This window comes from Nannospalax galili, unplaced genomic scaffold (assembly GCF_000622305.1).
Source record: "Nannospalax galili isolate Female #2095 unplaced genomic scaffold, S.galili_v1.0 scaffold172, whole genome shotgun sequence".
NCBI classification, from domain to species: Eukaryota; Metazoa; Chordata; class Mammalia; order Rodentia; family Spalacidae; genus Nannospalax; species Nannospalax galili.
Genome location: NW_008331824.1, coordinates 801,869 through 812,869, shown reverse-complemented (window position 1 = coordinate 812,869; position 11,001 = coordinate 801,869).

Below are 11,001 nucleotides of genomic sequence, written 5' to 3'. Positions count from 1 at the left end.
GACACAGTCTTAAAGTTTGCACCAAAGTCACTGCTTCGCCTCAGTTTATACCAGGCCTTGTTATGTAAACTCCCTCATCTTCTTTGCAATTATGTTACTTTAACTCCAGCACGATGAGCCCCACAAAGAAAAGGGACTTCTGAATCTACTTTGTGTACGGTGGGGGAATGAGCAGTAAGCCATGAGCAGTCCTGTATATCAGAACTGACAAGACTGAGTCTCAGCCTCCCAGTCTGATTCCTGAATTCTTTCATGCAGTTATTTTACATGCACACACAAGACACTTCCCACAGGCCAGGCACTATGCAGAGTCCTACAGAGGAAGAGGTTAATTTATTCCATCTCTCCTGAAGCTTAAAGTTGGATGGGGCCAATGGCAATATAGAAAAACACATGCTTGGGGGGCAGCAGAAGTCCCCCCACAAGAGAATTCTTTTTTTAAATTTTGTTTCTATTAAATTCTTGTGTATTTTATATAGAATATCTCAAACAATCTTAATCGTCTTTATATCCCTGTCCCCACCATCACCACCCCTATAACTCCCCATCCACTGGAACCCATATACTCTGTCATCCACGTTAAGGCCCAATGTGTCAAGTCAGTGACCCCAGACGTTCCTCAGTGCAAGTCCATCTACTGAAGTCTAGTCATCCTGTCTAGAGTCTCTTGTTTTGGGAAGATCAGCTCTTCCTCACTTAGCAATCATCAGTTGCCAATGTTTCTTCAGCTAAGATTGGGGTCTGCTATTCATTTCCCAAGTCCTATGCTGGGTCTTTGTCTGCCTGAGTTTGCATAGGACTTGTGTATGCTGACAGCATTGCCATAGAATCATATGAGCAGGGGCTCAGGAGCTCGTAGGACTCTGTTTCTACATGGTCATGCACCTCCTCCTTGGATCTTACAATCTTCTTCCCCCTCTTCCTCAATGAGCCCTGAGTGGGTGAAGTTTAATATAGGAGCCTGTCAAAGGACCAGCATTCTGCAGACTCTTTATCCCTATGTTTTGGCCATTTGTGACCTTTTGTGTTCTCATGAGCTGTCTTCACTAATGAGAATCGAGAGATTCATTAAAGTTGTCTTTATTACCCTTGTTCTATGTTCCGTGCATCTTAGGTGTAGAGGTTGCATTGTAGATGTGTCACTTGGGCCTAGGCCAATTCACAGACAATGTGTGTGACCAGTTGTCGTACTTGATGATAGTCTCTGACTGGTGCAAAATAAGCTTCTTTGATGAGTGGTGACTGGAATGTTAGTCTGTAAATATAAGGATGTATCTTTTGCACATAGCAAGAAATTACATTAGTCTAGGGACGTAACACTCTTGAGGTTTTCTCCAAGATCTGTGACTTCTCCAGCCATGTGTATTTGGTTATTTTTACAGTATCACACTTGGGTTTCCTCCCATCGAGTGGGCTTTTAGTCTAATTAAGTAGCTGTTGATTATCCCCAAGATAAAAGTGCCACTATTGCACCAATGTCATATGCTGTGAAGGTCATTAATGTGGTTATGTGGTCTTGAAGCTGGTGTTGGGCCACTGATTGTTTCCCTTGGCACCTTCATAGTGCTCTCCAAAGCTATGAGAGCTCACCTTCAGGGGACGTTGTTTCAGATCAGTTGCAGCTCTATTGCTCCAAATCCTGTGTCCGGAGTATGTTCTGTCTTCAGCAGTAGGGTCTTGCCTTCAAGTTCTAGGAGGCCATCAAGGGCTGTGACAATACCCTATGCAATTTTGAGAGTCTCTTGGACCACCCTGGCCAACAGCTCATGGAAGGTTTCTCCTGTCTGGCACCGTTTCTTGTTATGTAGCCTTTAGCTATACACATGGACTCATGGAGAGATACCGTATGTGTAATGTGTCGTTAGGTTGTTGGACTAATATGATTCCTTCTAGTTTTTTAAAAACTAGCTAGGCATTATTTATCTCTCCTCTTCCTCCCTGTCTAACCCATCCACCATGGTTTCCCCATTTAAAGAGTCCCCATTTCCCCCATTTCTCCCTTGATAATACCAGTCTCCTATGGTCCCACCTCTCTTGAGCTCCTTCTTTTCCTTCCCCAAGTTTCCTTGTTTAACCCTCTCCCTCCTCCCATTTAAATAGCCCCATCTTTGAACCAGGGAGGCAAAGGGATAGAAAGAACCTGAGAAAGAAGAACAGTAGGAGACAGGGGTTACTAAGGGAGAAATGGATAAAAAAGAGACTTCTTACCCAAGCCTAAAATGAGTGTATTCATCGGTTAGAGAGCCCGTAATGAAGTAGCACAAACTTGAGCAGTAGAAATTTACTTCTGGAGACACGAAACCCAAGAATAAAATGTTAGAAATGTCAGTCCCTTCTGAAGCTTTCCTCCTGTCTTCTTTCTGGCCATGCCCAGCCCTGCCCTTTCTTCTGTACATGAGCACATCTGATGTATCTTATCCTCATAAGGATTAGTCATATAGGATTAACATCAACTGCAAAGACTTCATTTTAACTTAAGCACCTCTTTAAAGACTGTTTCCAAACACATCATATTCTGAGATATTAAGGGCTAGGACTTTCACATATGTATTTTGGAGGAACATCGTTCAACTTCCAACAATTGACTGACACCAAAGAGATTTGGACCAGCTAGACAAGCACTTTACTACTGAGCTACATCCCAGCCCATACTCAGTCATTTTCTTAGTTATTTATTTTTATTTTGTATGCATGTATGTAAGTGTACTCATGTCATGCAATGTCTGTGGAAGCCAGAAGAGGGCATCAGATCCCCTGGAAATGGAGTTACAGATGATGGTTAGCTGCCATGTGGGTGCTGGTATCTGAACCCAGGTCCTCTGCAAGAACAGCTAGTGCTCTTAACTGCTGAGCCCTCTCTCCAGCCACCATACTCAATCATAACAAAAGCCAAAACTTCCCATCAGACACATGTACGTTCACTAACATTTGTTATTTGATATGTATTGGGTGTCCATTAGCTACAAGTCACTCTTCCAGACTCTAAGGCAGAGAGAAGCATTAAGAAATGTCTAATTCCAAAATTGTTATTTCATTACTATTGATAAAGGTACTCTGAAGGAGACACACGGCATATTGAGAAAAATGGTAATGCAGATGGGTGGGTAGAGGCAACATGACATAAAATCAGTGGAGCTTCCCTGAACGGGTGGGTGACATTTGAATCATAAATAAGAATCAGCTAAGCAAGTAATAGAAGAGAGGGAGTCCAGACAGAGAATGCTACGTATGCACAGGCCTTGATGTGAGAAGGAGAATGAACAAAACATGGTCCAAGGGACCTGGACTGCAGAATGCAGGCTGGGACTGAGGCGTGATAGAGACAGAAAGTGAGATAAGGAATGGATCATCTTGAAAGTGTTATCACTACAAACTTTATTCATGTAGAGAATGGAAGCCATCCCATCTGCTCCTACCCTCAGCCTGGACACTAACAACCAAAGCTTCATCTTATCATATAAGTGACAATAACCTTATCCTACTTCTTGTCTTCTCCCTTCACATGACTTTCTTTGTTCAAGACTCAACTGCCCAGGTAAATGATGTGATGTTCCTTATCAGAACTTGCAAAACACCCATCCACTCCTTAGTAGAAAATATGAACAGTTTATACCATTAATTCTTTATGTCCTTCTTCAAAACCTACCCACTGGTGTGTCAGCAATCCTGCTCTATCATAGTGTGGTCTTTATCCAGTCCTAATCAAGCCCAACTTTGCAATCCCTAGTTTGGATCAAGCTGGTTCTTCTTACCATAACCAAGACTGAGCAAGACAGAGTTCTTCCAAGGTGGAGTTCTTTTATGGTGCAGTGGTTGGTTTTAATTGTCAACTTGACACAACCTGGAACTACCTGGGCAGAGAGTCCCCATAAAGAGTTGTCTAGATCAGACTGGCCTGTGGGCATGTCTGTGGGGATTACCTTGAGTGTGTTAACTGAGTTGGGAAGACCTGTCCACTGCAGGTGGCACCATTCCTTAGGCAGAGGATTCGGAGTGGAGAAAATGAACCAAGTTCAAGTATGCATGCATTAATTCATTGCTCTCTGCTCTTGGCTGTGAGTGTATCATGACCAGCTGTTTCAAGTTCCTGGTACTTTGACTTCCCAATAATGATAGACTGTGACCTGGAATTCTGAGCCAAATAAATCCTTTCTCCCCTAAGTTGTTTTTGTTGGGTATTTTGTCACAATAACAGTAAACAAACTAAGGCACACGGTGAGAAGCAATTCCATTTTGTCCTACCCATAGGTTATGTTGGGATGCTGGAAGGACTTTTGGTCTGGGGCACAGAGAGGAATTTGAAATGGTGAACATATGCAACAAATCTGTAACAGGAACTTCCAGAGAGGAACTAGAAATGCCAGACAACTTAATAACAGCAGTTATGATTTGTGGTACTTTCCTTAAAGCTCTGGAGACAATAGAAAACATTAAACAAAGCCAGTAGGAGATGAAAGAAACCAAACCCACACAGGGAGCCATGGTGAGGAGAAACAGACGTTAATAGTTGACTCCTGTATTGAAGCCTGGCCCCCAGCTGATGGTGCTATTGAGAGGTAGTGGGAGTTTTAGGGGTAGGGCTAGTTGATGGAATTTAGTTGGGGGAGAGTACCCTTGAGCTGCTACTGTTGGCCTTTTCCTGTCTCTTTACTTCCTGGCTACCATAAGGTGAACATGTGTATCTGTCACGAGCATCTGTCATGATGTTCTGCCTCACCTTGGGCCAACAATTATGGGGCCAAGTCACCGTAGACTGAAATGTCTGAACCTATGACCCCAACCAAACCATTTCTCCCCATCCTGTGATACGGTGTCTCAGTATCTCACTATGTAACTCAGGTTGGCCTCCAACTCAGGATCCTTCTGTGTGTGCACAGCCATGTCCAGTTCACCTTTCTTCCTTTTATGTTGTTCATCTCGAGTATTTTGTCATAGCAACAGAAAGCCAAATAATGCCACAAACAACATCCCACACCTTTGTCCTGCTTCTGGCTCCAGCAAGATCCAGAGTCTAAATTCTTTAAGATGTTTTCAAATCATTATCTTAGCACGCACACTGGAAATCACACAGGTTTTTAGTTTTGTCTTTAATCAAGTGAAATTACACCATAATTTTGTTTAGTCATTAAAATGTTCTATAGCACATCTTGGGAACAAGAGCCCTTTAAAGTGTTTTAATCAGTCTTAGTCAATCTTGAACAAGGTGAAGTTACAATATATTTGCAATAAGACAAATGAGGCGTGAGACACCCAAGACAGACAACCAGAGTGCACTGTTTTCCACTCTGTTGGCTTTTTCTAGAGTTCAGATTTGTCAGTTTTCACATCCATCAGTATGTCACACTTGGCTTGCACATAACAAAGTCACTTCAGGGTCTCACAGTGTCCCCATATGTTTATGGATGGGGACCCCAAAGGCAGTTCTGCAAATGGATAGTGTCACCCCCAGGGCAGGCAGACACTCCTTTTAGATTTAATTTTTGAAGAAAATATTACTTCTTGGTTTCTCAGAAGAGGCAATGGCCCACAAAAGTCCCCAAAGGGATAAAGACTCCTAGGGGAGAAAATATCCCAGAATGCATTGTTAGAAGTAGACCGCAAAGATTACCCAGAGTGTCCTGCCCACCTCACTCCTGGATTTCATAGTTCTGAGCATCCATTAACATTTATATCTGCTGACATCAAAGGACACAAATCCCAGCTCAGAGTTGAGTATGGTGGTGCATGTCTATAATCTCAACACAAAGGAGCCTGAGGCAGGAGGATTGGAAGTTTGAAGCCAACTTAGGGTACATGATAAGACTCTCTTTCTAAATACAAAAATCCCAGCTCAGGGCCAGCAAGATGGTTCAGTGGGTAAGCCTCACAACCTGAATTCAATCCCAGGAGCCCACAAAAGACTCCCACAAATTGTCCTGTGACTTCGACACACTTGCCATGGCCTGTGACTTTCACACACACACACACACACACACACACACACACACACATACACACACACACATAATAATTAATACTACTAATAAAATAAAATTATTTTTTTAAACCCCAGCTCAAACTGGTTAAGATAATCAAGAAAGTGTTTATGACATTGTCTCTCAGAGGTCTCCAAATGAGCATATGTAAATACAGCCTCGGGAGAGTCCTGTGTGTATGGCATCCATGGAAGATCTTATTTAAAGTTATTGGTGATTGCTACTGTCTGTTCTCCTCACTCACACTAAGCTCTAACAATCCTAACATTTTATATGGTCAGTTTGTCAGAGACTAAAACAGTATTGAGTGAATAAATGAAGAAATACATGAAACGGAACTCTCATCATCTATTACAAACTAGCAACTGTAAAGAAGTTCTAGGGGCTGAGGAGATGCCTCAGTTGGCAAGTATAAGAACCCGAGTGTGATCCTCAGGACCCACATTAAAAAGTCTAGCATGGTGGCATATGCTTACAGTCCGAGTGCTGGGAGGTAGAGACAGGAGGTTTCCTGGGGCTCACTGAATAAACTAGCCTTTTCAGTGAGCCCCAGGTCAGGGAGAGACTCTGTCTCAAAAACAAGGTGGATGACACTTGAGTAATGACTTCCCAGGTTGACTTTTGACCTCCACACACATACAACCACATACATATACCCCCACTACCACAAGCACATGTAAAATGGGGAGGCATGGGCGGAGTTGGGAAGGGAGGAAGGGAGGAAATGATGTAAATACAGTGCTCATATATGAAAGTCTCAAAAATAAATTTAGCTGGGCATGGTGGCACACGCCTTTAGTTGCAGCACTCCGGAGGCAGAGGCAGGCAGATCTCTATGAGATTGAGGTCAGCCTGGTCTATATAGCGAGTTTCAGGCCAGCTGGGGCTACAGGGAGACCTTGTTTCAAAAAGACCAAAAAATTTTTTTTAATTAAAAAACATCCAGGAGGGTGGGATGGAGAGTATGATGCATGGATTGTCCTCTCTGCCAGACAGAACACCCTGTGTTCATGGGCAGGGGACACAGTCCTACACAAGCCAGCTGTGTGAACAGGCTCAGCACTGAGGGTGCCCTGGTCCCCTGGGCTCTATGCGCTTGCTGATGAGCATTAAAGGCAATGCAGTTCTACCCTGAACTTCCTTCTTCTCCCCCAGGGCAAGCAGCAGAAAAAGACATTACCATCAGTCACTGATTGAGACACTCCTGACCTGTGTGAGCACTAACCTACGCTTACATAATCCGTGACCACACTCTACAGGCAAAGAGGAAGGACCACACCTCCCACCATTCAGGAATCTGCCAATCCAGGAGCTGCTAACATTGTGCCAAACACAATGGTGAGGAGATAGAGACTAGCAGGGCGATAGAGACTAGTCTCTCCACTGTGGCTGAGTTCAAGATCCCACCTACTTCTTCAACCACATATGTCTGTCTCTCTTTGGCCCCGGGCCTCTGTTCTGTCTCGGCAGAGCTGTCCCTTTACTCACTTCCCCACATGACTGAACCAACTGCCCTTGGACCTCTTGGTTAATGTCCCTTCCCCTGCAAACCTCAACTCTCTATCACTTCCTTCTGAGGCTTCACTGACCTTCCTAACAAGGTCAAAACCCCCATTGTGTGTTCTCAAAGGAGGTCAATCTCAAGTGTCAGGTTAGATTTATTTATGTGGCTGTGTTGCTTATGTCCATTTCTCCCACTAGGCTGTAAGTGCCCCCCCCTCCACTTTCTCTCTATATAATGCCTAGTCCTTGATTTTGTTTTTTGAGGCAGGGCTTCACACTGTAGCCCAGCTGATCTCTAAGTCAAGATCCCCCTGTCTCTACATCCTCAGTTCTGAGGTTAGAGATATGTACCACTGATGACAATGTTCCCACCACCGTCTCGGAGGACAGAAGGCATGCCAATGTCTCCTTAAATAGCTTCTGATGTATAAAGACACCCGTATTTTTCACTTAACTAATTAATCAGTTGTAGGAGGTTCATTATACCTCGATACATACAGATAAATCAGAAGCATAAAACTCATTGTTCAGAAACATGAATGGGGGTAATGGTGCATATCTGTGGGCTGTGACTCAGGAGGCTGAAGTATGAAGATCGCAAGTTCAAGGCCAGCCTGGGCAACCCAGTGAGACCCTATCTAAAATGATAACAGCTCATAGGTTCAATAAAGAATATGACATTAATAAAGGCAGCTACAAAAGATGTCTTTACAACTCACAGATGGAAGGAGGGCATTTTATAGTGCTTTTTCCCCCTAGAATGAATCAGAAAAAGAACAAAGAGCAGTAGAGCTGTATCTTGGAGACTAGCTAGGACTTGGACACCTAGGGACCAGAGACTGACAACCAGAGCAGGGAACAAAAAGAATAAAGACATGAGTGCTTGCTGGAGGTTGAAGATGAAGGTGAGATTTTAATGAGCAGCAGAGAGTGACCTTGGCTGACCTCTGCATGTCCCCCGAGGGTCTGCAGATGAGCCTCAGGGCTAGGCTGCCTGTGTCTTGGCCTGGCAATGTCAGTGCCAAGTTCTGATAAGGCTGTGGCTCAGTGCACAGGTCTGGAAGTCCCACCTCCCCACCTAGATCTGAGTCCGGTAGAGGGATGGCACAGCTTTCTACAAGGCTGCAAGAAAAACCTCTGTTCTGATTTGCTTGGGGGAGGGGGGCTGGCCACATGGTATGGAAGAGAAACTAGAGAGAAAAGAAGTGATAAACTTCTGGGATTTGGTTTGAGCTTTTAATGACAATGTCCCTGCGAAAGTATACCAATTAGCGCCAATTAGCAAACAGGAACAGGCAGTGAAGTCACAGGAAAGGCAAGTGTAGGGAGAGAAGAACAGGGAGGTACCATTCCTCACAACCCCTGTTCAAGGGAAGTAACCCCACAGACATTATTTGTGCTTCCATCAGATGTATCGTTCCCACTTGACTTATTTAGCAGCTATAAAACCCTGCAATCAGTTCAGGACAGGTGCAACCTCAGGCGGCTCAGTGGGTCTCTATGTATTCCTCTGCTATGGTTTGGATGTTGAATGTACCTGAAAGGTTCAGATGTTGAAGGCTTGATCCCCAGGCTCAAGCTTTTGAGGGGCAGTAGAACTTAGGAGGTGGGGCCAAGTGGGAGGAAGTTAGGTCTTTGGGAACATGACCCTGAAGGTGATTGTGGAACCTCAGCCTCTACCTTTTCTGTTTCCTGGTTCCCAGTGTAACCAGCTAGCTCTACCATGTGCTTCTGCCATTGATGTACCACCATCCTCTCAGACGCTGGAAGTCATGGGGCCTCTCCATCTTGGTTCAGAACTTCTAGAACCATAAGCCAAAACAAACCTTTTCTTCTTTCACATTCGTCATCTCATCTATCTCACTGTGGTGACAGAAAGATGGTTAACACCATCTACATCCAAAGTTTGCCTGTTCCCAGGGCTCAAACTTTGACAAGGTCAGGGAATTGTTTTCCTGAAATGCCTTTGTTTACCAGGCACAGGAATATTTCGTTCATGTGGAGGAGATCAGTTTCTAGGACCAGACTTGAGTCTGGAAGACTTCATACAGTCAGCCAGTTGTCCTCCGGTCCTGCCTGTGTCTATGCCCAAACCAGAGGTGGTGCACTAGCCCCCAGTGCCGTACTCACCGTACAAACTGGGGCCTCAAATCCTGTTCGCCTCCTGTCCTGCCATGCTTAGCACCTCTTCTTCCCCCTTTCCCTTCCTCATCTTCTGCTCCGTATTTGGTTCTCATCTTTAACCTGATTTTGAGTATCTTTGAAGCAACATTCTGAGTCTTAATCACCTGTCCTCTCCCATGCACAACAAATCCATGTCTTCCAAATTATCAGTATTATTTTGCACAGTATAGCAATGTCCTAGCTCTGCTGCTTAAAGGTAAATGACCTCAGACTTGTGACTTAATCTTAGGTGTCATGGTCTGGCTTCTGTAATGTATGGTAATGAAACCCTGGAGGTCTGACTTCTGTAGTGTATGATAATGAAAACCCACCTTGCAGGTTGCTGCAGGGATGGGATGGTCTTATGTACGTGAAGTATCACAGTACAACACGGATCTTAGCCAGTATTATTAGGCACTCATTCAGTGTGTTTATGAAACAGAATTATTAGCAGGCTCTGCTTGGAAGTAAGTGGATTATGCATAAATGCAGAGAAGAGGACAGGAAGATGAGGGGAGAAAGGCAGATGGAAGTTGCACGTTTCCTTTACCCAAGCCCATTAAGAAGAAAAATTGTCAACTTTAGTTTGGAGTTTAGAGTAAGAACACGGATCAGAAAGATAAACGGGGCTTGTCAGTCTTCCCCCAAATCTAGGGCATGAGCTTGTATCCTTTTTACAATAAAATAGGTCAGCTAAGTGAAAATGTGTACTCAATCAAAGACACCCTATGCATGCATATATATATATAGATAGATAGATAGAGAGAGAGAGAGAGAGACAGACAGACAGATAGACAGACAGACAGAGACAGAGAAGGGAGAGAATGAGGGAAGGAGAGGACATTAAAAAAAGAGGAAGAAGAGAGACAGAGAGGGAGCAGTGGAGAGGGAGGGAGAGAGACAGAGGAAAATGAGCTGTTCATACTCTTCAGGGTTTCTCATATGGAAATTACAGTCCTCAGGAAGATGAATCTTCTGTTATGGGGCATGCGTGTGTGTGTGCGGTGTGTTTGTGTGTGTGGTGTGTATGTGTGTGTTTGTGTATGTCTGTGAGTGTGTGTATGTGTATGTCGTATGTGTATGAGTGTGTGTGTGTGTGATATATGGTGTGTGTGTATGTAGTATACAGTGTCTGTGAGTGTGTGTGTGATGTGAGTCTGTATATATGTGTGTGGTATATGGTATATGTATGTATGTGATATGTGGTGTCTGTGTGTGTATATTTATGGTATGTGTGTGGTGTATGTGCCTATGTGTGTATATGTTTCTGTGTATGTGCTTATGTGTTTATGTATGTGGAATGTGTGTCTATGTGTATGTTTGCGTGTGTATATTTGTATATGTGGTATGTGTATGTGTG